Source organism: Ornithorhynchus anatinus, chromosome 6, assembly GCF_004115215.2.
Source record: "Ornithorhynchus anatinus isolate Pmale09 chromosome 6, mOrnAna1.pri.v4, whole genome shotgun sequence".
Classification (NCBI taxonomy): domain Eukaryota; kingdom Metazoa; phylum Chordata; class Mammalia; order Monotremata; family Ornithorhynchidae; genus Ornithorhynchus; species Ornithorhynchus anatinus.
This window is the reverse complement of record NC_041733.1, coordinates 12,544,858-12,571,101: the sequence shown is the minus strand read 5'-3', so window position 1 is coordinate 12,571,101 and position 26,244 is coordinate 12,544,858. Positions and strand designations below refer to the sequence as shown.

The window sequence follows — 26,244 nt, the reverse complement described above, 5'->3', positions numbered from 1 at the left end:
AGCAGACAAGTGGTGGAGCCTGGGTTAGAACCCAGGTTCTGAGGTTGCTTACCTTGTGTTACCATCCAAAGCTGGTCCAGCCATTGACGGACAAAGATCAAGGAGCTCAAAATGAACTTTGTCATCCCCTTGATTCTATTTATTGCTATTGTTCTTGTCTGTCCGTCTCCCCCGATTAGCCTGTAAGCCCGTCAAAGGGCAGGGACTGTCTCTATCTGTTACTGATTTGTACATTCCAAGCACTTAGTACAGTGCTCTGCACATAGTAAGTGCTCAACAAATACTATTGAATGAATGAATGAATGAACTTTGTGGTGAAAATTTAATTCAGTAGGCTAGATTTTTTTTAGGGTATATGTTAAGCCCTTACTATGTGCCAAACACTGTACTAAGCACAGAATTAGAAGCAAGATAATCATGTTCAACACATTTTGTATCCCACATGGGGCTCACAGTCTAAATAGAGGGAGTAGGATTTAATCCCCATTTTGCAGATGAGGTATATAGAGAAATTAAGTGATTTGTCCGAGATCACACAGCAAGCAATTAGCAGAGCTGAAATTAGAACCCAGGTCTTCTGACTCTCAGGCCCATATTCTTTCCATTAGGCCATGCTGCTTATTGAGATTGTCTCAGTGTCTGCAGTACTCATTGTCCCATTAGCTTCCATAGACTAGATTAGTAGCTAGTAAATTCCAAGAACTAAAATGTACTGTAGTAACCTATTAGTGGTATTTATTGAATGCCCATTGAACGCAATGCACTATAAGGACCCTTTGGGAAGGCAAAATAAGTGTGATATTCCCTGACCACAAGGAGCAGCCCTCCAATGTAGGAGACAGAAAATTACTTACAAATAGAGTCATCAAAACTAATCATTGAATGTATAATTGAATAAGCCTGTAAATAAGTATATATTAGGGTATATATATGCTCGAGAATGGGTATAAATAAATATAGGAGTGCTAGTTAGAGATGGCTGATGCATTAATAGGACTCAGAAGGCTGAAATTTAATCAGAATAGTCTTATTGGAGAAGGTGGACTTTCAGGGGACTTTGATGACGGGAAGAGCTGTGGCCTGTCAGATTTGAGATAGAGGTACAGCTTACACTCTGATGACGGCCAGACAGACAAAAGTTATTTAAAGATAGTATCATCACTTTCTGCTACGAATCCTGTAGAGGTACTTAAGACTGGATATTTCTCTGGGTTCCTGAAAGAGTTAAAGCTGCTTCCCATAGTGCTTTGCTTTTACCAAGAGTGTAGTTTAGAGAATGAAGAACAATCAAATCCCAGTAGTTTTTGTCTAATGAAATTTGGTGGTTTCCTGGAAGAGGAAAGAATTTCAAATATAGGCTTTTGAAAGTTAAGACATTCAAACCACCTCAAGGTGTGAAAGTGGGGAAACCTCAAAGGACTGAAGGACAGCAATAGCACTTCATTAAGTTTGAGAAATTTCTAATGGGGAAACTCTCTATTGGTCAGCTCAGAGGACAACACAAACTCTCCTCTCCAGCCACCAATTAGACTGACTAAGCAAAATCAAAGGGGTTTTTTTTTTGGCCATTAATTCATTTTGAAAAAATATCCCTTTTTGACACATTGAGTGTAATCACACATATAATTACAACTTATCAAGGTGAAATAACATCAAATTTAAAAAGTTAAAAAAGTGGAAATAGCTCATGCTAGTTCAGCAGACAACATGGAAAGCTGACTCCACCCCAAGATGGTTAGCTTTCTCTTTGCCTAATTTGACAGCATGATTAGTCCAGATTAGAGATCAACTCTCTCTCCATTCTGGTTTTTTAAATCTGAAAGTCCTTTTGGAGTTGGAGAAAAGCACACTGGAACCTGTGTGGCCTAATGGGAACACATAGGACAGGAGTCTTGGGTTTGAATCCCACCTCTGTGCCTTGCTTTGTGGATGACCTTGCATAAGTCACTTAACTTCTCTATGCCTCAGTCTCCTCATCTGCAAAATGGGGATTAAATACTTGTTCTCCCTCCCCCTTAGACTGTAAATCCCACGTGGGACAGAGACTGTCTCTGTTCTGGTTATCCTATATCTACCCCAGTGTTTGGCGCATAGTATGTGTTTGACGAATACCACAATTTTTTTCGTTATTTTTACCAGAGAAAAGAAGTGACCCTGCCTGTTTCGTGTACTGGCCGATTACCAGAATCATGGGGACCTGGACTGTACTTGGCAGCTGAGTCAGCAGAAGCCTCTGCCAATAGGGATCTTGTCCTAGGTATTGATGGGCTGGTTTGCGTCGAAGAAACAGCAAGCCACAGCGGGTATCTTAGGTAGACAGTGGGGAACAGGCCGAAAGCCAAGCTCAGCACACGTTGTGAGCCGCTTTGCCAGTGTGCCATTCATAAGGTAGCCCCTGGATGCCCTTGTGTTTACCAACTCTCTGTTGTCTGCTTTACTCTGGACATGCAATGTAATGTGTTTTCACATGCAACATTTTGCCAAAGTCCACCAGATTCTGGCTGAATGGAGAGCAATTTTCAGGAAGGTCAGGACTTCCCCACTCGCTCTAGAGAGGTTACATTCCCCTCTCTGGTCCCTTATAAACAGGTCCGCCACTTCTGAGCTGAAGAATTTGTCAGCAGGAGCTGAGGCAGAGACAGGTTGGATACTTAAAATAAAAATACCAGACGTAAGGCATCAGATGCCATATCCCTACCAGGCGGGGAGATAGATTGGTATAAGAGCAGGATAAAATAACAATTCTGGGCAAAATGTATTTCCACACTATAGTTCCACCAATTAGAGACAGAAATCCTTAAAACTGGGCTGTCCAGTATAAAACTGGACAAATGGCGACAGTAGCTATTTAGATAGGGCCACTGGTTCTCTTTCGAGTAGGAAGACACAGATATAGGGATTTTGGTGTTCCCGCTGATTTTTCTCTGCTCTCCCTTTCTCTCACCTCATATGAGTCCAGCACAGATAGGGCCTGATTCTGCCATTTTCTGTTTTAAACTTATTCAGCTCTCATTTCTCCATCTGTCCTTGAAGCAGTTCTATGGTCCTGAAAATTAAGAACAGTTCCCATCTTCTCCTCCTCCTCTTAAAAATCTTTTGGACATTTTTTACTTTGCATTACATAGGAATTTGCAGGTTTCCAAATGGGAATTCTCCACACTTTATTTTCCTTAAAGATCCCTGACTTCACTGGAGTGTCTAAGCAATAACATCATCATCATCATCATCATCGTCATCACCATTAACAGGGACTAACTTTATGCAGGGCCCTGGACTGGGTGGACAACTCAGAAAAAACTAAGACATGGTCCCTACCCTGGGAATAAATGGACAGACATAAAAGCTAGTAGAGAAAAGAGTGAGACTTCATGAATACAACAAACACATGAGGATAAACAACCAGTCAGTACAGACCTGAAGGCCCTTGAGAGCTTAGGTAACTGAGGGGATGGCATGATCAGAAGGATGAAGGGATCATATCAGGCAGTGCCTCCTGGAGGAGGTGACACTTTTAGGAGATCTTTGAAAGGGATGAGGGATGAGGTTTAGGGAAGCTGAGAGTTGTTGGGGTGAGGTGGAGAAAGAGCCTGAACAGTGGGTCGAAGGAAAGAGATTTGAAGGCAGGAGGATTTGCTCAGAAGCAGCAAAGAGTACATATGGGATGTAGTGGGCGATGGGAAGAAGTAATGAAAGAGGGAGCAGCTTATGGAGAGCCTTCATCCTCCTTGTTTACAACTCTTTTATTGTCCTCTAGACCCTCTCTATGGCTTATCATAGACCCCAACCTAGGACTTCCCCAAACCTGCCAGATGAAATGAGGGAAAGACAGTCCAGAAATTCTCATTTTAAAATAGAACTTCCACTACCAAGTGAAACAGCGTGGCCTAATGGAAAAAGCATGGGCCTGGGAGTCCAAGGAACTGGCTTCTTATCCTGACTCTACCACTTGTCTTCTGTGCGACCTTGGGCAAGTCACTTCACTTCTCTCTGCCACAGTTCCCTCATCTGTAAAATGGGACCATCTGTATAATGAGACAGGGATTGTGCCCAACCTGACAACCTTGTATCTGCCCAGCGCTTAGTACAGTGCTTGGAACATAGTGAGCACTTAGCAAATACCATAAAAAAATCTTATAAGGTACTACTAGCCCCTAGAAAAATGCAGGAGGGTCCTGTTTGCTCATAGTAGTCATGGAGGGTCCAGAGCTGATTCTGCAAGGGAAAATAAGGGAGAAACTTGCTCCAGCTAACATCTCCACATGAACTCACTCACCCTCAGAGAAATCTCTCTTTCCATTGCCCTTCCTCCCTCTCTTTCTCTCTTTCCCCCTCCCCCTTCCTCCCTCTATCTCTTCTCTTTCACACACTCTCCCCCAGACCTTAAATTTTGCATCAGTCAGGATTCAGCTTCTTCCCAGTGAAATCCAGCCTGACCCACTTACAGTGAACAGAGATCATGCATAGCAGAAACCTAGTGTTTAGAAGATGAAGCACAGCACCGGGAAAATCACATTGCAGCTCTTCTTCCAACATCTAGGTCTTCATTAAATCTCACATCCGAGGTTATAACTCAGGCGAAGTATCACTTTTGTTAAAGTCTGTAAACAGAGAGAGTTCCCAGGAGTTTCACAGGCAAGACTACATGTTCCACTTAAGACTCTAGGCAAATGTGGTTAGATATTTCCAACCACCGTGCCTGAGTAAGAAACGTGGGTGTGTGGAGGGGAGAGTGGGTGGATGTGGCCCTGTTTGGATCAGTCTTCATTTGGGGCTTAACTTCTTGGTGAAAGTAAATTTCTGAGTCACCGGGTTACAATTCACTGAATACGTCCCCGAGAAGGCTGTCCCTGCTAAACTGGACGTGCCATTCTTATGAAATACTCAGGACTCCGTGGCATAAAAGAAGGCGGAATTTTCTCCTACTCCACCCCAGATGAGAAGGAGAATCCCACAGAGATTCAAAGAAAAGATCCTATTCAACCCTGCTTGAGAAGCCTACTCCACTGCTGCTCCCTCCACCACTCCATCTGCGTATCGAATCTACGAATCAATGACATTTATCGAGTACTTAGAATGTACAGGGCACTGTACTAAGCGCTTGGGAGAGTACAACGCAACAAAATAACAGACACTTCCCCTGGCCACATCGAGCTTACAAGCCTGAGGTTTAAGGGATCTGTGCTGTTAGAGGCTCTTTTGAGCCAGACTAGACAAAGACCAGGATGGGCAGCATTTAGGCAGAGAGTAATCCTCATGGGATTATGAGGCATAGATGGGAAGATGAGGTCTTGGACCCTGAGATGATCCTAGCAATTGTGGTATTTGTTAAGCACTAAGTGCCAAGCAGTGTGCTTAATGCTGGGATGTACAGTCCCCATGGGACTGACAGTCTAATAGGGAGGGAGAACTGATCTCTAATTCCAATTTTGCAGCTGAGAAAGCTGAGGCACAGAGAACCCAAATAACTTGCCCAAGATCACACATATTAGTCACATACCAGAAGCAGCGAGGCCTAGTGGATAGAGCATGGGCCTGGGAGTCAGAAGGTCCTGGGTTCTAATCCACTTGTCTGCTATATGACCTTGGGCAAGTCACTCTCTTCTCTGTGCCTCAGTACCCTCACTTGTAAAATGGGGGTTAAGACTGTAAACTCTATGTGAGACATAGATTGGGTTAAACCTCGTTAACTTGTGTATATCCTAGTGTTTAGTACAGTGCCTGGCACATAATAGGCACTGAAAAAATACCATAAAAAAAGAGCAAGGTTTAGAACCCAGGTTTTCTGACTTCCGGTCCCGTGCTCTTTCCAATTCTGAACCACAAAGAGCTTGAAATTCTGCTCCTCTAGCCACAGGACCTTCCTGATTATTATCTTTATTTTTATTCTACGTATTTGTCCTTGACTTTAATGTTGCTTTAGTGTTCTATTCCTCCATCTCTCCTTACATGTCTGTCACCAGCACTCTCTCCCCGCTTATATTCTTAGACTGTGAGCCAGCCCCCTGAAGGACAGGGACTGTGTCTAATTCCCACATCTGTATTTTTCCAGTGCTTAATACAGTGCTTTGCACACAATAGAGCACACAGGAAGTAGTGTGGCCTAGTGGAAAGAGCATGGGCCTGGGAGTCAGAGGACCTAGGTTCCAAGTCTGCTCTGCCACTTACCTGCTGTGTGACCTAGGACAAGCCACTTAACTTCTCTGTTCCCTCATGGGCAAAATGGGGATTCAATACCTATTCTCCCTCCTACTTATACTCTGAGCCCCACGTGGGACCTGATTCTTTTGTATCTACCCCAGCATTTAGTACTGCGCATTAAGATAAATCTCCCTCCCCTCTCCTCCCTTGGTGGGATATACATGGACAAACAAGGAGGTCTCTGTATTAGCCACATATTTGCCTCTGTCTTAACCCATATATCTATTATGAACAACATGGACAGTAATTTATAGGCTGGTTAAGTCTCAAGTCTTGGTTAAGCTTATCAACATGCCACTGGGATACCTACTCTTGGTGCCAGAGTTTATTTTAACCCCAGCCCGGATTCTCTCTTTGGCCCTTTCTTTGTAATCATTTGCTGATGTTACATTTGCTTCTGTTCAGGCCCCAAGAATGGAGGTGCGGGAAAGGAGGGACTTGGAACTTTGGGGATAATACAAGATGCAATTTCAAATGTGTGTCTGGCCCAAAAGCTGTATGGTGGCAACAGGATAGCCCAATCTGACCTCCAAACAGTTAGTGGTCTCAGGAGAAAGGAATCATGGACCTGAAGTCTCCCTCTCTAGACCGTGAGCTCATTGTGGATAAGGAATATATTCCTGTTATTGTTATATTTTACTCTTTCGAGCACTTGGTACAGTGCTCTGCACACAGTAAATGCTGAAAAAATACAATTGACTGACAATTATCACAGGACTGTGTAGGCACAGGAGACAGGCAACTCCCAATTTAGGGGCTGGACCAGAACTGCCTGGGGAGTCTAATTTTTTTATTATTATTATTATTAGAAGTAGTAGTACTGTCATTATTGTCATTATTATTGTCATTATTATCATAATATGTGTTAAGCACTTACTATGTGTCAAGCACTCTTCTAAGCATTGTCTTGTTTTTGTTTTGTTGTCTTGTTTTTGTTTTGTTCTGTTTTGCTTTGCTGTCTGTCTCCCTCGATTAAACTGTGTGCCCATCATTGGGCAGGGATTGTCTCTATCTGTTGCCAAATTGTACATTCCAAGCACTTAGTACAGTCCTCTGCACATAGTAAGTGCTTAATAAATACTATTGAATGAATGAATGAATAAGGACTGGAGATAAAGTACCCATTAATAAGGTTGGACTCAGTCCCTGTCCTACATGGGGCTCACAGTTTAAGTAGGACCAAGAACAGGTATCGGATCCTCATTCTGAGGAAACTGAGGCACAGAGAAGTTAAATCATTTCCCCAAGTCACACAGCAGGCAACTGGCAGAGCCGGGATTAGAGCGGTCCTTCCACTCCCAGGCCTCTGCTCTTTCCACTGGGCCGCACTGTCCCTGTCTACAGTGTGCCAGCTGCTGGTTATTCCTTCCTCTCAAGAAAATAGAAATGGATCAAAGACAATCATGAGTCTGAAACCCGAGAACAAAAAAACACAGGGGGCTTTTGTGATCTGGTGCAGCAACACTCTCTGTGTAAATCCATATCACGAAGGAAGTTTACTCACTTTGATAATAGCCAGTAATGTGTATGCACATTTAATGGAGGAAGAGACGTTCCAGGTGCCACGGGGGAATTCTGCTTTGCCTTTTGCCAAGCAAGAGTCCTGGCATCGAATGAAAAGATCACCTCTTCTCACTAGAGCCAGCGAGCTTTCTGTTATATTTAACCCAGCGGTTTTCACACGGAGAGAGTAAGTACACTCTTTATATCTCATTTCTGCGGTGGGTGCCATATCTCGCCAGGGCTGTGACTGTGAGGTGATGCTTTCCCCATTAACACTTTCACACACTGCTTAGCACTCATCTGAGGCCTTCAGGGTGGAAAAGCCAACAAAAGCAACCTCAAGCTTGGAGTTTCAGAGATTTTTTTTAATTATTATTTATAATTAAACTTTTTTTTCCCAACTAGTGAGTTTCATGACCTTGTTTCAGTTTTGAAAGCAGGCCTGTGAAAACGGAAAGTTGATGCGGCGATTCCCAAACTGCCAGATGATGTCTTGAGGCTGAATCGGAAAGAGAGGGGGAAGACAAACACAATTTCTGCAACTTCTTCACCAGCTCCAAGAGTGGCCAGCTGACAGAAGCCCAACAGGAGGCTCTGAATGGGTTTAGGGAACATTTTAATCTCATCTTTCGTTTGAAGCCCATAGTCGATTTTGTCCTTGAAGCAGGCAAATGAGAGTGGAGGGAGGTCAGGATGACAGACACTATTGTACTCAGGAGAAATGAGTTTCGTGGCAAAGAGCAAACTTTCCACATTCCATACGAAGGCCTGAAAGTTCAGCCTAGATAAGTATCAAGTTGAATTCTTCTTTAAATCTTACCCCCAGATTGATAGGTCTCAAATAGGGCCACTTAAGTTTCTTTCCAGAATAAGCTTTCTTGTGGTACTTCATGATTACCCCTGACTGGATTGGGAAGTAATCAATCAATCAGTCGTGTTTATTGAGGGCTTACTGGGTTTGGACCACTATATTTAGCGCTTGGGAGAGTACAGTATAACAGAGTCGGGTCTTGCAGGGAGGTAGGGAGTCAGTGCAAACATCCAAAAAGGCAGGTCAAACAAAAGTCACCCATTTAAGAGCAAAAGAAAAGCAAAGCATAGAGTTGGGGGATGAGGATTTGTTCCTGGAATATAGAAACTTGGATAGGCTGATATCTATGAAGATCAATAAAGTGGACAGATAGGATCAGATGAGAAGAGAGAAGGGAAAAAGAGTGACTAAAGGATAAATGAATGAGTAGAAAGCATGAGAGTCAGAAAGAAAAATGTTTAGAGGGAAGGAGAAAGAGAAAGACAAGTGGAAGGATAAAGAGACAGTTATATGGTAGAAATGATAAATGATTTAAAGGACAGACAGAAGGTTAGATAAATAGAAAGTACAGGCGATATAAATGAAAAGTAGATTCTTTGAAACTGATTGAAGGCAAGATGAAAAAGGGAGAGATTGAAAGAAGAGATGTGAATAATAATGGAGTAAATGGAATCAGAGGGATGCATTGCCATCTTTTCGGTTTGAGGAAAACAAAATCATGGCTTTCATTAAGCGCTTACTATGTACAAAGCACTGTTCTAAGCTCTGGGGAGGATACATGGTGATCAGGTTGTCCCACGTGGGGCTCACAGTCTTCATCCCCATTTTACAGATGAGGTAACTGAGACACAGAGAAGTCACACAGCTGGCAAGTGGCTGAACTGGGATTTGAACCCATGACCTCTGACTCCCCAGCCCATGCTCTTTCCACTGAGCCAATTCACCATTTCATGAGAAATTTTGGATTTCACCTTGGGGTTACTCTTCCTGTGGCCTTGCGAGCTGGGGAGCCTGATGTGGTTCAGTTTTTGATCAGTGTTTTAGGTGAGGGAGATTCCATTGCCTTGCTTATCAGAACTGCATCATTGCTAACTGGATGAATTCGATGCTGTAATGGTAAGGACCTGTCTTAGACCTAATTTTCCCCCTTCATATCTGGGTGGACAATAACTCTCCCTTCTTCTCTGGTGGAAGGGAGAGGATCACCTTTCCCTTCTTTCCCCCTTTTTTTCCCCTTCTTTTCCCCTTCTTTTTCTCCCTTCATCTCTTGCCATTCTCCTTTTGGGTTTGAGCAGGGTTGGGCAATTAATTTGCCTGTCAGGGCATTCAGTGGGTGCTGGACTTGAACTTTGTTCAGAGATGCCAAGGATGGAAATGTCATCACTTCAGCCACCCAACCATGAACTGGACTGAAATACTTTGAATCAATCAGTTGTGTTTCTAAGGGCTTATGGTGTGCACAGCACAGTACTAAGCGCTTGGGAGAGTACAATGGAAGAGAGTTGGTAGATGCAGTCGCCGCCCACAATGAGCTTACAGTCTACTTTGCAGGCTGGGAACGAGCCCACTGGCCATATTTTGCCCGTCCTTGGATCAGAGAATTCCTGCACTCTTGTGAAGGGGACAGCAAAACCTACTCTGGGGAATGGAGAAGCAGCTGCATTTACGTCCTAGAGAATCACTAGCTACAAGATGTCATTGTCTAGCTCCCAGGACCTTAAGGCTAGATCTTTGGAGTAGCTCCACAATAATGATAACTGTAGCATTTGTTTAGCACTTTCCTTTTTCTATTTTAATGGTATTTATTCAGCACTTACTCTGTGCCCGGCAGTGTACTAAGAACTGGTGTAGATAAGAGATAATCAGATTGCGTATAGTCCCTGTCCCACAAGAGGCTCACAGTCTAAGTAGAGGGGAGTAGGATTTAATCCCCGTGGCTCAGTGGAAAGAGAGCGCAGGTTTGGAAGTCAGAAGACATGGGTTCTAATCCCCCTCTGCTGCTTGTCTGTTGGTGACCATGGGCAAACCACTTAACTTCTCTGTGCTTCAGTTCCCTCATCTGTAAAGACTGTGAGCCCCACGCAGGACAACCTGCTTATCATGTATCTACCTCAGCACTTAGAACAGTGCTTGGCACATACTAAGCGCTTAAGGAATATCATCATTATCATCATTTTTATTTACAGATGAGATAGGTGAAGCACAGAGATAAGTGATTTACCCAAGGTCATGCAGCAAGCAATTGGCAGAACCAGGATTAAAACCCAGGTCCTCTGACACCCAGGCCTGTGCTCTTTCCACTAGGCCATACTGCTTCCTTTTCTATGTGCTAAGCACTGTACTAAGCACTGAGGTAGATACAAGATAATCAGGTCAGAAACAGTCCCTGTCCCAGATGAGGCTCACATTCTAAGGAGACGGGAGAGCAGGAACCTTGTGGAAAGAGCCCGGGCTTGGGAGTCAGAGGTCATGGGTTCGAATCCCTGCTCTGGCCCTTGGCAGCTGTGTGATTGTGGGCAAGTCACTTAACTTCTCTGTGCCTCAGTTCCCTCATCTGTAAAATGGGGATTAACTGTGAGCCTCACTTGGGACAACCTGATTACCCTGTATCTACCCCAGCGCTTAGAACAGTGCTCTGCACATAGTAAGCATTTAACAAATACCAACATTATTATTATTATTTTACAGATGAGTAAACTGAGGCATAGAGAAGTTAGCTGACTTGCCCAAGGTCTTATATCAGACAAGTGGTAGAGTGGGGCTTAGAACCCAAGTCCTCTGATTCCCAGCCCCAAGCTCTTTCCATTAAGCAATACTACTTCTCTGTTTCAGTACATTCTAATTAAAGACATGCAGGGAGGCCCAAGATAGAGATACCTCTTTTGGATTTTTAATTGCTCAGTCGTCAGTTGCAAAATGAAACACTCACCCTTAGTGTCTGACAGCTACAACACAAGCAAACATTATTTTCAAGATTCATTCAAAATGATTTTCAGTAGTTTAAACTCAATCAATGGCATTTACTGAGTGCTTAGAGTGTGCAGAACACTTTACTAAGCACCTGGGAAAATACAGTAGAGTTGATAGGCATGATCCCTGCTTACAGGCATCTTACAGTCTACAGGGAAGCAACGTGGCCTGGGAGTCAGAGGATCTGAGTTCTAATTTCAGCTCTGCCACCTGCCCTTTGTGTGTGACCCTTGAGCAAATCATTTTACTTCTCTGTGTCTCAGTTTCCTCAACTGTGAAATGGGGGCTCAATAGCTGTTCTGCCTCCAACTGTGAGGCCTCTGTGGGACAGAAGCAGCGTGGCTCAGTTGAAAGAGCCTGGGCTTTGGAGTCAGAGGTCATGAGTTCGAATCCCTGCTCTGGCCCTTGGCAGCTGTGTGACTGTGGGCAAGTCACTTAACTTCTCTGTGCCTCAGTTCCCTCATCTGGAAAATGGGGATGAAAAGTGTGAGCCCCACGTGGGACAACCTGATTCCCCTGTGTCTACCCCAGCGCTTAGAACAGTGCTCTGCACATAGTAAGCGCTTAACAAATACCAACATTATTACAGTGATTTTATCCAACCTGAGTATCTTGTGCTCCAGTGCTTAGTGCAGTGATTGCCTCAGAGTAACAAACATCATTTACAAAAAGGGTGTCCTAGGAACCCACTCTTCTGTTTATCTGGAGCGGCTTAACTCTGCCCTCACCAACCCAGAACACGCATTCTTGGACTCTGACTTTTACTATAGTCATTCATCTAGTTCCAATTTACTGCCAGCTCTGCTTAAATCTTAACAGAGGGGAGCCCAACCACCTCACAGTTCTTGGATCATTGTTAGAAAAAAAAGGCAAGTTTCTTCTCCCTACTCATCCTTAGGAGAGAAGAATCCTCTTGCCAGGGAAGGCCTGGAATCTCAGAATGAAAGGACCCATAAGAAGTCATCTGTCCATCCTCCCATCTTCCCTTCCGCACCTAAACCTTTCTTGACCAATGAGAATTTACACTGCTTTTCACTAGCCATCCATTCTGGTGCCTGGCAATCTTGGCTCCTGCACGGGCACTTGTGCTCAGTCTACCTGAGGACAACTCAGAAAATGCAAAACAGAAAACCCAACAGTGGCTCAGGAAAATAGAAATAGGTAAGTCTGGGATTCTGTGAGGGAGAATGAAGAAACAGGCTCCTGAATCAAGCCCCCATGCAAAACCCTGGCCCATTCTGGCCAAGAATAGCTTGAGAATGAGGGAGATAAACCTCCTGGTGGCTTCTTCTCCACCTCCTTTAACAAAGAGGAAAAATAACGTCAGCTTGGAAGGAAAACATCTTTTGATGAAACCGAAATGCTGCAGGATCGAGAAACCGTGAACAGCCCCTGGCGGTCACAGACAGAACTGCAGCAGGCGATAGCAGCGAAGTGGGAAGCTGGAAAGTCATTTGGCTGCAGAGAGAATCTTCGATTTTGCTTTTCTTCATATTCTGTCACCTCGGGTCTTTGGTCCCAACTTTGCCTTAAAGAAGCAAATGAAGCTTTTTTATAGTTAGTACCCCTGGGCCTAAAAAAAGTAGGCTTAGAAAACTAAAGTAGAAACTAGAGAGCCCTTCCTAATATCAAATTCACCTCCTGAGCTAGTGTGTGTTTTTGGAAAGATGTCCCTTTGGGATGAGGTAAGCATAAATGGGTGGATTTTGGGGTGTGTTTATTTTTCATATTTCTTATCTCATTTTTAATAGCTAATGATCTGACAAGTTTTTGATACATTTTATACAACTTCCTCTTCAGTGAGATCAATCATGGTCCAAATATGTAGATCAGAGCCGCAAAAAAAAGGATTGAACTTTAAAAAAAAAAATCCCTGAGCCCCGGGCCATGTTGATGAAATAGATTTAATGAACTTTTCCTTCACTTATCATTAAGGGTTATTTATATCTCCAAATGGAATTCTCGTTTGCAGCTAGGCAGAGAATAATAAAATCAGAGAGTTTGACAGGCTTTCAGAGATCTTTCAATCCATTCCCCTGTGTTTGTGAGAGAGAATCCTTCACACAGTTGCATGTTTTGATTATGAAAAAATAGTTTTTCTGGTCCCTGGCAATAGGCATTCCCCAACTAAGCCCTCATTTTCCTTATGCTCTGTCTCTTCGGCATCACCTAAGCACCTGGGTTCTTTAAGCACCATCAGTCTCGCAGCATTTTTGTACACATCCGTGATTTATTGCAATGTCTGGCTAAGCTCCTTGTGGGCAGGGAATGTGTCTACCAATTCTGTTTTATTGTACTCTCCCAAGCCTTTGGATAGTAAGCACTAAAGAAATACCATTGATTGAGTGATTGTTCAGGCACCCAAGGCTAGGAAGAGGGGGAAAAAGTATATCTTATCATCAGCAGGAGATATACTCAGATTGCTTTTGCAGAAGTGAGGCTGATGGGAACTGAGTGGAACCTAAGTTCTCACTTGGTACCCCAACCCAGAGAAGGCCAGAAGGAAGAGCAGGTGCTGTCTGAGGTCACAGAAGAAAAGATTGGAAGGCTCCAAAGCTGCAGACACCATTGAGCTCCTCACGCATTTTGTAGACCATTCTGTGGTCTGGTACCCAGATTGGTTTAGCAAGGTTGGGAAAGAAGACAGGAGCATGAATTCAGGCAGACTCCCTGGCCCAAGACAGGGCTTGCAGTCTAAGAGGAAGGTTGGCAGACAAACAAAAAAAAAGCATCAGATTAAATTAGATAGACACCAGCAGTAGTGAAAGTAACAATACACTTTACTCCTTTTGTCCTTATGGCTCCATCCACAAAATCACCATAACCTTCCCAACCCTGACAACCGATCAATCACATTTATTGAGCGCTTATTGTGTGCAGTGCACCACCTCAGTGCTTGGGAGAGTACAACATAACAGTTGATAGATATGTTCCCTGCTCACAATGAGCTTACATTCATGCAAGGACTTCTGTTCACTCTCTACTTGGATGGGGATCAGAGCTTCTGATGATATCAGTTGGGAAAGATTAAGCCAGCCCCAGCCCAGAGCTTTAAAGAGACACATTTTGGGAATAAATAGTCACTTCTCTCTCCCAAAGACTTCTCTCAGACTCAGAGATCTTTGCTCTTGATTGCCAATGACTTGGTTTGCTTCCCATACACCCGGAGCAGTGGCAGAGATCTGGGAAAAGTGGAACCTGGCTTAAGTTGGCTCCTCTCCCAGGCGAGGAAAACATGATTAATGATAATGTGTAACTGATAAGTTACAGGGATTTGCATCTTCTTTCCGAGGATGATTTATGAGTTACGGATCTTGTTCTTCTGACAAGTAATTCCCGCTTTCCACAGCTCATGGGGTATTTCTTTTTGGCCTTTTCCTTTCTTTTATCCTCAATTGCTTCCTCATATCTTACCCTTTCTCCCTTCCTTGATCCTTTCCTTCCTTTCTTGGGTAGCAGTGTGACCTAGTGGTGAGAGTCCAGTGGCGTGGGTTCGATTCCCCGATCTGCCATTTACCTGTTTTGGGACCTTGGGCAAGTGACTATACTTCTCTGTGCCACAGTTTCCTCATCTATAGTAATGTGGAGGGCACCTATTCTCCCTCCCCACTAGCCTGTGAGCTCTGAGTGAGACAGATAATATATCTGATTTGCCTGTATTGTAACTGCCCCAGCACTTGGTACATAGTAAGCCAGTAACTCCTTGAGAGCAGAAATCATGTCTACCTCATGTCTACCACTTTTATTGTATTGTACTCTTCCAAGTACTTAGTACAGTGATCTGCTCATGGTAAGTGCTCAGTGAATGTCACTGATCAATTCACTGATAAAGAGCTTAGCAAATATTATTATTATTATTGTTATCATTATTCCTGGCTCTACCACTTTCCTGATATGTGATTTTGGGTACGTCACTTAACGTCTGTGGGCAGGGAACGTTTCTAGCAACTCTGTACTCTCCCAAATGCTTAGTAAAGTACTCGGCACAAGGCAAGCACTCAAAAAATATGATTGAATCCTTGATTCTCTATACCTCCATTTCCTCATCTGTAATATGGGATAAAAATACTTGTTCTTCCTTCCTCTTAGACTGACCCAGCTTGAAGGACAGGGACTGTATCTTTTTTGATTTTTGATTTTGCTTACCACAAAGCTTGAGAAAAGTGCTAAATAAATATTATGATTACTGTCTTTCATTCCTCCCATTTCTCCTCTCTTCTCTTTATCCCTATTTTAACTCATCCCCTTCACAGCAACAACAGAATTTATTCAGTTCCTCTTGTATGCAGAGTATGGTACCAAGCAAGCATTTGGGCTATGGAACATTTATTAGTCTTGCCAGAGAAGACAATTTCTGCCTTCAAGGAGTTTCCACTCTAAAGGGAGACAGAAGCAGACAAAAATTGACTAATATAATCAAAGAAAGTTAAAGAATGTGAGGATATAAATAACAAGCAAATAGACAAATGAATCAATGGCATTTGTTGAAAATATTAGGGAAGCAGTATGGCCTAGAGGATGAAGCAAGGAGTCCTAATGGGAGCCAGAGGACCTGGGTTCTAATCCAGGCTCCTCCATTTGCCTGCTGGTTGATCTTTGGGCAAGTCACTTAACTTCTCCGTGCCTCAGTTTCCTCAACTTCAAAATGGGGATGCAATACCTGTTCTCCCTCCAACTTAGATTATGATTCCCAAGTGGGACAGGGACTGCATCTGGCCTAATTAACGTGTATCTAGGCCAGTGCTTGGAACAGTGCTTGAAATATAATAAGTGCTTAACAAATACCATTAAAAAATAACTAAAAAATAGTTCCATAGGATGTTGACATAGCCTGTGGCATGATTGGTAGGAGGGTGTATTAATCAGGAAATGCCTTGTGGTGGTTTGGAAATCTTTGAAGAGGAGAGAGTAGGAACAACAGGTGGGAGTTAGGAAAGTCGAGAGTGAGGGATGATTAGGAGCAGTGCTGAAGGAGATCACAAGCTGTGGTGGGGGGGGGGGGGGGATGGGAGAATAGTGGGAGCTAAGAAGAAGAAGAACTAAGTAAGAGGAAGCCAGCTATTGGAGAGCTTTGAAACTAACAGTCAGGAGTTTCTAAATGAAGATCTGGCTAAGGCTTCACCGAGCCTGACTGAGCGAATACAAATACATATATATATATATATATATATATATATATATATATATATATACACATGCATTTTTTGGATCATGGAAGCATGGTGAATCTCTAAAGTATTTAACATTGCCCTACAGGGACCTGCAAAAGGGGACTAGGCATCTGATTTCTGCAAACAGGATAGAGTCATTGTCATGAAAATTCTCTCATGGCCAGCTTTTGGCAAACAGGTGAATACTAAAAGCAAAAACTGTGTTCAAGTGAAGAAAATAGGCCCAGTCCCTCATGCCCTCCCAGGGATCGTTTGCGAGTCCAGCACAGACTGGGGATTGGACCTGTCTGCTTTGAAAACTGTTTCCGACTCAGTGCTGTTGATGCTGTGGCTATGAATTTGGAAATGGTTTCTATCTTCATCCCTCTTGTCGGTTCCCAAATAAATTCGCCGGGAGCTCGTCCAAACACTTCCAAGAATGAAACGTGTTATTCCTTCTTTTAATTAATTCATTTTTAGCTCTGGCTTCAGATTCTGCAGGAATGAAGTGTGCCTCATGTGTCTGGCAGGGGGCAGCAGAACCCGTAGAACACAGGATGTTTATTCCCATTGGCCTCTCACAGTGCAGAGGGGAAGATTGGGCAAAAGAAACCGTGAAATTAGTTTCTTGTCAAAACTAACCCGCTGCCTTTTCCCCTCTCCCTGGTACAAGTCAGGATAACGTCCTGAGAGAGAGAGGAGCAGGGAAGGTTCGGGTTGAAGACATGGGTCAGTGAGGCAAACAAAATGGGATCTCATAAAAAAACACATGGCAAAAACATGATGAGGCAGAATGCTTGACCAAATTCCTCCTGTTTGCCCTCATCCCCATCACCTTAAGAGCTGTAGTAGGAGTAATAGGTCAGTGTGTTCAAAACAATGGACCCAGTGCTGGAAAAGAATACGTTGGTGGGAATGTGATATGGTCTCTGACTTGGTGGGAATGTGATATGGTCTCTGACCCTCGAGGGGGCCATAATCTAAGAATATAAATGTGGAAAGAGAACTAGTTAAAGACATGTAAGTACAGATGAAACAATAAAAATGCTAAGCTAATATAATGTAAGGATGAATACAAACAAAAAACCCCCAAAAAGAGCAGATGGGCACTGTCACTAGAGGAGCAATTTGCTGCTCAGAATCAAAGTCATAACTACATTCACGGTGTCAACTTCTGCCACAGCAGCCTCCATGACCTTCCCAATGTTCCATGTTTTGGGGAGGCCTGATGCTGCTTCTGACCTTCTCACCATGGTGTTGAAAGGCAGGATGGATAGGGATGCCAGGATGTTGTGAAGAGGACTTCAGCAGGCCTCTTTTAACTTCCCAATTGCCACAGTCCATGCTTCTCCACTGCCACGGGAAGAGAGAATGTATGGGGGAGGGAGTAACATTGATCCCTTTCCATCCAGTGGTCTCGGCTCTGACCATCTCTAGAGTAAAGGGAGAAAATAGAAGATGACCAGATGCATGTAGGCAAGACCGAACAAATGTTCTGAAAACAAGGTGAAACACTGCCTCAAACAATATTTGTATCAGTGGACCATTGGGTGACACTAAAGTGAAGCTGAATAAGTGTCCTATTTGGAGTGATGGTCTCATTTTTAAAAATTGTATTCTCTACCTTATAGGCCTAAAATGGGACCTTTTGTTTCACATCGTCTCCTTTCTTTGCAGAAACAGCATGGTGTAGGGGAGAGACTACGGGCTTGGGAGTCAGAAGGTCGTGAGTTCTAATCCCAGTTCCACCACTTGTCCGTTGTGTGACCTTGGGCAAGTCACTTCACTTCTCTGCCCTCAATTACCTCATCTGTAAAATGGGGATTGAGACTGTGAGCCCCAAGTGGGACAGGGACTGTGTTCCACTCATTTTGAACAGTTCCTAGCACATAGTAAGTGATGAACGAATGTCATCATTATTATATGAAGCAGGAGGATGATCCAGTCCATAGGAAAGATGTGGGCAAGAAGTCAGTGGTGTGATAGATACATCGAAACACAGTGAGCAGGCTGGCACTAGGGGAGGAAAGTGTGCAGGCTGGGCTTTAGTAGGAAAGCAATAAGGTAAAATAGGGCAGAACTCTGTACTGTGTGTTTGATAGGATACACTAAAGTAAGAAGACACTATCTCTGCCCTCAAGGAGCTTACGATCTGGATTCCCCACACCAGAACTGCACTTCATGACAGGAAAGATTCACCAGATCACTTGGGTGCTGCTGGGCTTCACCTCTCCACTTGAGACTGGGCCATGTTGTCTCAACAGCACTGGCTCAGGCCCTTTTGAGGTTGCAGCCTTGAGACACCTACAGCAGGAATACCTAGAAGGCAGCTGTCTGTAAAAGTGATTAGAGCTACTCTTATGCAGTAACCCCAGGGACTGTTATTTTGATTTCAGGTGATACAGTGCAGAGGGGTTGATAATTGTTTTGGAAATGCGACTAATGCCTTTTGGCCTCTCAAGAGATCTTGTATTCCCCCTGCTCTCCTCCCTTCACCCAGACAGGGATCCTGGGGACAAGTGAAGCAACCATATGGCCCATCCCTTCCCCCGACCCTACACCCCCAGTCTTTCTTCCTCCTCCCCTTCCCCACCCCTCCTGCACTCAGCAGTTTGCTCTAGTCTCATATTGATTTCCACTTCAGTCAGGCACTTCTTAAGCTCCCCCAGGAGGATTTGGCAAAGCTGTCTGTAACTCTCGCCCTCTCTGGTTTCAACATTTCCTGTGGATCTCTCCGGGGTGCTGAATATTTTAACATACTTCATAAAGAGCCTCTGGTTAGTTATAAAGTCATCAGCGCCTCCCTCAGGCCTGCCCGGGAGCCTTCCTCCTCTTTCACATCTTCCTCATCCAAAGCCTCTCTAGATCAGATTATTGCCTCTGAGCTACCAAATTTGAGCCTCTTATTCCAAAGAAGTTCTAATTAGACACTAATCATAACAAGGGAGAAGAACTAGGAGCCACCAAACTTGCTGGAAAGAAGTAAGCTCTTTTAAGTTTCATTGTATGCCATGGGAGGAGTCCTGCCTGTGTGGCTACTCAAAGTAGGGTCCTGAGGAAGTCAGGGCCCACAGTGAGCTGTTGGTCTCAAAGTGGTCCTCTCTTGACCCTTCTCTCCAGTCATCATCTAGAGCAATAGATCAGATGGGCAATGGAGCACCATATTCAGGAATGAAAAGGTCTTCTCAACTGATAACAAAGCTGGAATCATAGTGACTTTATAGGCCTGTTGCTTTTCATATGGTTACATTCTGACCATTACCAGTCCTGGCATTATTCATTGCAGTAAACCAATCCTTTCAAAACTCCCATCCCTTGGGAGTTAAACCTCTTACTCTCTCTTCTTAAGCCTTGCTTTTACCCCTCGTAATAATGTTGGTATTTGTTAAGTGCTTACTATGTGCAGAACACTGTTCTAAGCGCTGGGGTAGATACAGGGTAATTAGGTTTGTCCCATGTGAGGCTCACAGTCTTAATCCCCATTTTCCAGATGAGGTCACTGAGGCACAGAGAAGTGAAGTGACTTGCCCACAGTCACACAGCTAAGTGGCAGAGCCGGGATTCGAACTCATGATCTCTGACTCCCAAGCCCGGGCTCTTTCCACTGAGCCACACTGCTTCTCATCCCACTCTCCCCATGCCTGCCCAATCAACTCACTCCCATCCGACCCCACCACTGCTTGCACCATCTCCTCCCATGACCTCCCCTTCAGTCAAAGTGTTCCATCATGGGAAAGCTTCCTTTAATCCTTGTCCTGTTCCTGACCCAATCTCTGCTCCTCCTCGCCATCACTGAAACCTGGCTCCCCCAAGATGACACTGTCTCCCCTGCTAATCTCTCTAGAGGGGGCCTCATATCATCCACTCCCCAAGAATCACTGGGATAAAAGAGGAACGAGCCCAACTCCTGGAGGAAGTGTGGCTCAGTGGAAAGAGCCCGAGCTTGGGAGTCAGAGGTCATGGGTTCGAATTCCGGCTCTGCCACTTGTCAGCTGTATGACTGTGGGCAAGTCACTTAACTTCTCTGGCCCTAAGTTCCCTCATCTGTAAAATGGGAATTAACTGTGAGCCTCACGGGGGACAACTTGATTACCCTGTATCTACCTCAGCTCTTAGAACAATGCTCTGCACATAGTAAGCGCTTAACAAATACCAGCATTATTATTAAACCCACTGTGCCCCCATCTCCCTCATCTCTTGACCCTACTGATCTGGCTACCTGTTTGATTGAGAATATTAAAACTATCAGGCATGATCTCCCTTAAATCTTCCCTGCTCCTCTGCAGTCCCTCCCTCCTCCTGCCTCTAATTCAACTCTCCAGTCCTACCCAGCAGTATCTCAAGAGGAGATCTCCTGCCTTCTCTCAAAATCCATGCCTTCCAACTATGCATCCAACCCCATTCCTTCACACATTATCAAAATACTTGCCCTCTCCCTTTTTCCCTCCCTGACCACGACCACCATCTTCCACTGTTCACTCTCCAATGACTTCTTCCCCACTGTTTTCAAAAATGTGCATGTCTTTCCTATCCTAAAAATGAATTAACCTCCCTTGACCCCATGGCTCCCTCCAATTATTGCACTAACTCCCTCCTACCATTCCTCTCCAAACTCCTTGAGTGAGTTGTCTTCACCCACTGTCTCAAGTTCCTCTCCTCCAATTCTCTCCTCAGTCCACTCCAATCTGGTTTCCATCCCCTTTACTCCACAGAAACCTCCTTTTCAAAGGTCACAAATGATCTGCTTCTTGCCAAATCCAATAGACTAATCCTCCTCAACCTCTCAGCTGTCCTTCAACATTGTCAACCATCCCTTCTCCTGGAAACATTATCCAACCTCAACTTCACTGACACTGTCATCTCCTGGTTCTCCTCTTATTACCCTGGCCATTCCTTCCCCATGTCTTTTGAACCTCTAACTGAGGGGTTCCCTCAAGATTCAGTTTTGGGTCCCCTTCCATTCTCCATCTTCACCCACTCCCTTAAAGAACTCATTCGCTCCCAAGGCTTCAACTACCACCTCTATGTAAATGATTCCCAAATCTACATCTCCAGCTCTGATCTCCCTCCTTCTCTGCAGTCTCACATTTCCTCCTGCCTTCAGGACATCTCTACTTGGACGTCCTGCCATCACCTCAAATTTAACATGTCCAAATCAAAACTCCTTATCTTTCCAAATCCTGACCTCCCCTGGACTTGTCCATCACTGTAGATGGCACCACCATCCTTCCTGTCTCACAAGCCCATAACCTTGGAGCTATCTTTAACTTCTCTCTCTCAGTCAACCCACAGATTCAATCTCCAACTAAATCATTTCATTTCAACCTTCACAAAATATCTAGAATCCACACTTCCCTCTCCAGTCACACTGCTACCATGTTAATCCAAGCACTTAACCTATCTTGCCTTGATTACTGCCTCTTTGCTGACCTCCCTGCCTCCAGTCTCCCTCCACTCCAGTCCATTCTTTGCTCTGCTGCCCGGGTCATTTTTCTACAAAAACATTAAGTCCATGTTTCCCCCCCAAATCCTGGAGATCCTCGAGTGGTTGGTCATTCACCTCCGCATCAGACACAAACTCCTTACCATCAGGTTTTAAACACTCAATCACCTTACCTCCTCTTACCTCACCTTACTATTCTCCTACTGCAACCCAGCCCACACACTTTGCTCCTCTAATGCCAACCTACTTAATGTACTTCAATCTCATCTATCTCACTGCTGGTCTCTCACTCCCTCCTGCCTCTGGCCTGGAAAGACTTCCCTTTCCATATTTGACAGAATCACTCTCCCCACCTTCAAAGCCTTATTGAAGGTGCATCTCTTCTAACAGGCCTACTCTGAATAAGCCTTCATTTCCTCTTTTCCCACTCCTTTTTCACTTGCTCCCTTTACTCATCACCATCTCCTCCCTTCCACCCAGCCCCATAGCACTTATGTACATATAGTAATTTATTTAACCATATTATTGTCTATCTCCCCCTCTAGACTGTAAGCTTGTTGTGGGCAAGGACTGAATCTGTTATATTGTTGTGTTGTACTCTCCCTAGTAGTTAGTTTAGTGTTCTGCACAAAGTAAGTCTTCGATAAATACAATTGAGTGATTGATTGATTAATTGATTTTTTGGACTCAGAGCAGTTAAAGGAAATGAAACTTCAATCAATCAAGCTGGCTACTATTTTAGCTGAATGGTTTTGTAGGAGAGGAGGTTAAAGTCCTTGATTAAAACAAAGTAAGTGGAAAATTGAGAGTTGGCTGGCTGTACAAAAGAATCTAAGATTATATTGTTCACTTGAGCCTTTTATCTAACTGTTGCAAACCTAGAATGGTGCTCAGCTCACAGAGGGCACTTGATACTTTCCCAGAATGCCTAGCACTATTAGCACTTAGCCTTCAGAAGCTCTCAAGGTACCATCTCCAGAAGGGATTCCTCCCTCGTTACTTCCCCTTGGAAAATCCACGCCAAGAAATGGAGGCCAACTGAGGAAAGAACCAGGGCAAAGCTAACCTGGGACAATAGGCAATAGGTGCACTTCCTGTTTCTGTTCCTGTACAGTACTACTTTGTACTGTAGTAAGATAGTAACAGTGACTCCATGTGCTCCATTTAAATTTGTTAATTTTCTAGGTTCTGGGTAGAGGTGGGGCACTTTAGGGTCTCAAGGAACCCTTTTGGAATTGGCTTCTTTGTCAAAACACTGCTCATTCTTCCCCAGGGCTCTTTGCAGACCAGAACCTCTTTGAGCTGGGTCCCACGGAGGCTCCTGATTCATTGGAATGGCCCTATCCCGATGTTTCATGTGTTTTTCTCCTTCCCGCACTGAATTCTTCTCTCTGTTCCTCCTCAGTTCCTAGATGCTGGATTTCAAAGAAACAATAAACAAGAAGAACCAGTAGATTTGACCTCGCAGGTAACAATGGAAGATTCTGAAGATTGCCATAATCTTCCCTCTCCCTGGACATGAGACCAAGAAGGTGGGGTAACTTGTTCCAGGTCACAAGGCATCCTTGGACCAGAGTTAGGTTGAAGTGTCCCAGACTTTCAGTAGTCAACTTCTCAATTGGTGCCTAACAAAATGACACCTGCCGACTCAAAGCCTCCATCTTTAGGAACTATTCAGGATAGGGAGCACAGGCTGGTTAATAATAATAATAATAACAATAGCAACAACAATAACAGTATTTGCTAAGTGCTTACTATGTGTCAATCATTATACTAAGTGTTGGAGCAGATAGAAGATAATCAGGTTAGATACATTCCCTGTCCCTCAAGCTAAAAGAGACAAAGAACAGGTATTTAATTCCCATTTAACATGTGAGGGAACTTAGGCACAGGAGGAGTTAAGCAACTTGCCCAGAACCTCAGACAAATATTTCTTGTCTTCAGCCTCCTTGCATTTCTTTTTTTTTTTTCAGGCCTTGGGAGCCTATGCTTATTTTTCATGCTGCAATGATTCATTGCTTTAAACGTAAAAATGTTTTAAATTTGCAAAGAGAGGGGCTGCCAAAAGCCCTTTTGCTTTTCCATTGTAGGTCAGAGGAAATGTGATGTATTAAAAGGAGCTCTATACTATGCATTCGTAGGGACAGTGTTCTCTTCTCCAATTGTTACTTCTGTCTCTGTTTTGTGGTCACTCCACTCTTGCATTTTATTGTCATCTCTGTTTAAACTCCAGGGAATTTGTCTTCTATTTCTTAAGAAAATTTCAGTTGCCTCATGTTGGCTAATTCCTATATTTCCACTCATTTTAAGACCTAACAAGATGACTGAATATGATTAAAAAGAGAGTTGAATGGGTGGTAAGCAGTGACCTTCTATTCTTGCCTGCAAGCAACATTCAGGTTGGCTGGACTCCATCACCAGGCCCAGACAAAGTAGAAAGCACAGAGAAAGCCTGGGGCAGGGCAGGCTGCAGAACTCTATCTCCCATCCCCAACACCTCTCCTCTCCACACACACCCCTCCATCCAGATTGCCTAGTAACAAAGGGGAAAAATTGTGGGGAGTCTACATGAGAGATATCTCTCTGACCTCCCTCTCCCAACCCCTCATGATGTTATGACTCAAGGTTAGTTAGTCAAACAGAAGCAACATGGACCAGTCAGTGGAGGGAGTTACAAAGGAAGAAATTGTTTCTTTCCCTTGAGGAGTTTACAATCTACTAGGGAGAGATGGTGGGATTCAAAAAGACACCTGGATAAACAGAATTTTGAAATATTGTAGGCACTCTCGCAAGTATGCTAAGAATGTCCCTGGAATGATTGGAGCCAAGGGAGGAGGTGAGGTTTAGAAGAGAGTTTTAAAGGAGAGCTGTGGACCCCTATGGGAAGTGGGTAGGAGGAGAGCATTCCGGGTCTGGAGAATAGCAGGTTTTAGGGAGCTGGGGTGGAAGCAGGCAAGTTGTGGCTGGAAGGTTTCCAAGGTGAATTGAATTGTTTTCACTCCCTCCCCTGTGCCCCAAATTTAGACCATCAGGCATCATCGGGGCAGGCAGCACTAATCCCTAATGAATCCCATCAGATCTCCACTGTTTGGTGCTTGGGATGCAACAAATTGGACTTGATTAACTGGAATTGTAGGGATTAAGGTACTGTTTATGGAAGAAGGATCAATAAAGTCCCTGATTTCAGCTGTTCTGTTAGGTTTTCTTTGATCCACATACCCTGGATTGTGAAGTACAGCTCCGATCAAGTCTAGAACACAGCCAAGTTTTAAGGTAAGGAAAGTCGGGAAAATACATTACACTGGGCACAGAATTGTGTGGTGTTTAAGGGCCCTAGCAAGACTGCAGGGTATAGGGGCATGTTTCTGTTCTTTCCCCTACCATTCGTTGCCTGCCCAGTCTAGAATTGCTTCTCTATTTTAAACACACACACACACCTGCCCCACTTCAGAACCTCACTGGGACACTGGTGTGGGTGGGAAGCCCAGGTTCTTTAGATGATGGACTGAGTTCCAGGAAAACCGTTACTCCCCAATCTCCATTTTCTCTTCCTTTAATTCCTTTTCCTTCCTCTCCCTTAGAAGCTCTTCATATTTACCACTGGCCAAGCAACCTTTGCTCTAGGGCTGGACCTCCCAGTTCATATTAAAGAGTGTGACCCTGTTGTGGTGGTGAACCTCAAATCTACCTCCTACTTATCTTCTTCTCATACTACACCCAAACTCACATCCTTCATTCCTCTTAAGATAACCTGTCTATACCTATATCTCATCTCTCCTGCCACTGACCTCTTGTTCATATTCTTTACTTGTTTTGTTTTGTTGTCTGTCTCCCCCCTTCTAGACTGTGAACCCAATGTTGGGTGGGGATTGTCTCTATCTGTTGTTGAATTGTACTTTCCAAGTGGTTAGTACAGTGCTCTCCATACAGTAAGCGGTCAATAAATTCAATTCAATGAACACCCTCCCCTTTCACAACAGTCAATCAATAAATGGTATTTATCTAGTGCTTACTGTGTTCTGAGCATTGTGTTAAGTGCTTGGGAGAGTACAACAGAGTTGGGAGGCACATTCCCTGCCCACAAGGAATTTATAGTCTAGAGAAGCACCTCTGACAGGTCCCCCATCTTCAAAGCCCTTCTGCAATCATTCATTCAGTAGTATTTATTG

General features: G+C 44.0%; 1 long non-coding RNA gene across 7 annotated transcripts in view; it reads left to right on the top strand.

The window, feature by feature from the left end:
* Window positions 1-25,407, top strand: part of LOC120638447 — a 99,987-nt gene extending 74,580 nt beyond the window's left edge. For 5 of the 7 annotated variants that reach the window (XR_005660113.1, XR_005660110.1, XR_005660112.1 and 2 more), the window contains 2 exons: window positions 23,481-23,607; window positions 25,275-25,407. This is a non-coding gene — a long non-coding RNA (uncharacterized LOC120638447). Of the gene's footprint in view, window positions 1-2,139; window positions 2,496-23,480; window positions 23,608-25,274 lie in introns of those variants that run through there. The other 2 variants (XR_005660114.1, XR_005660115.1) reach the window with 2 other exon arrangements.
* The last annotated feature ends 837 nt before the right edge of the window (window positions 25,408-26,244 follow it).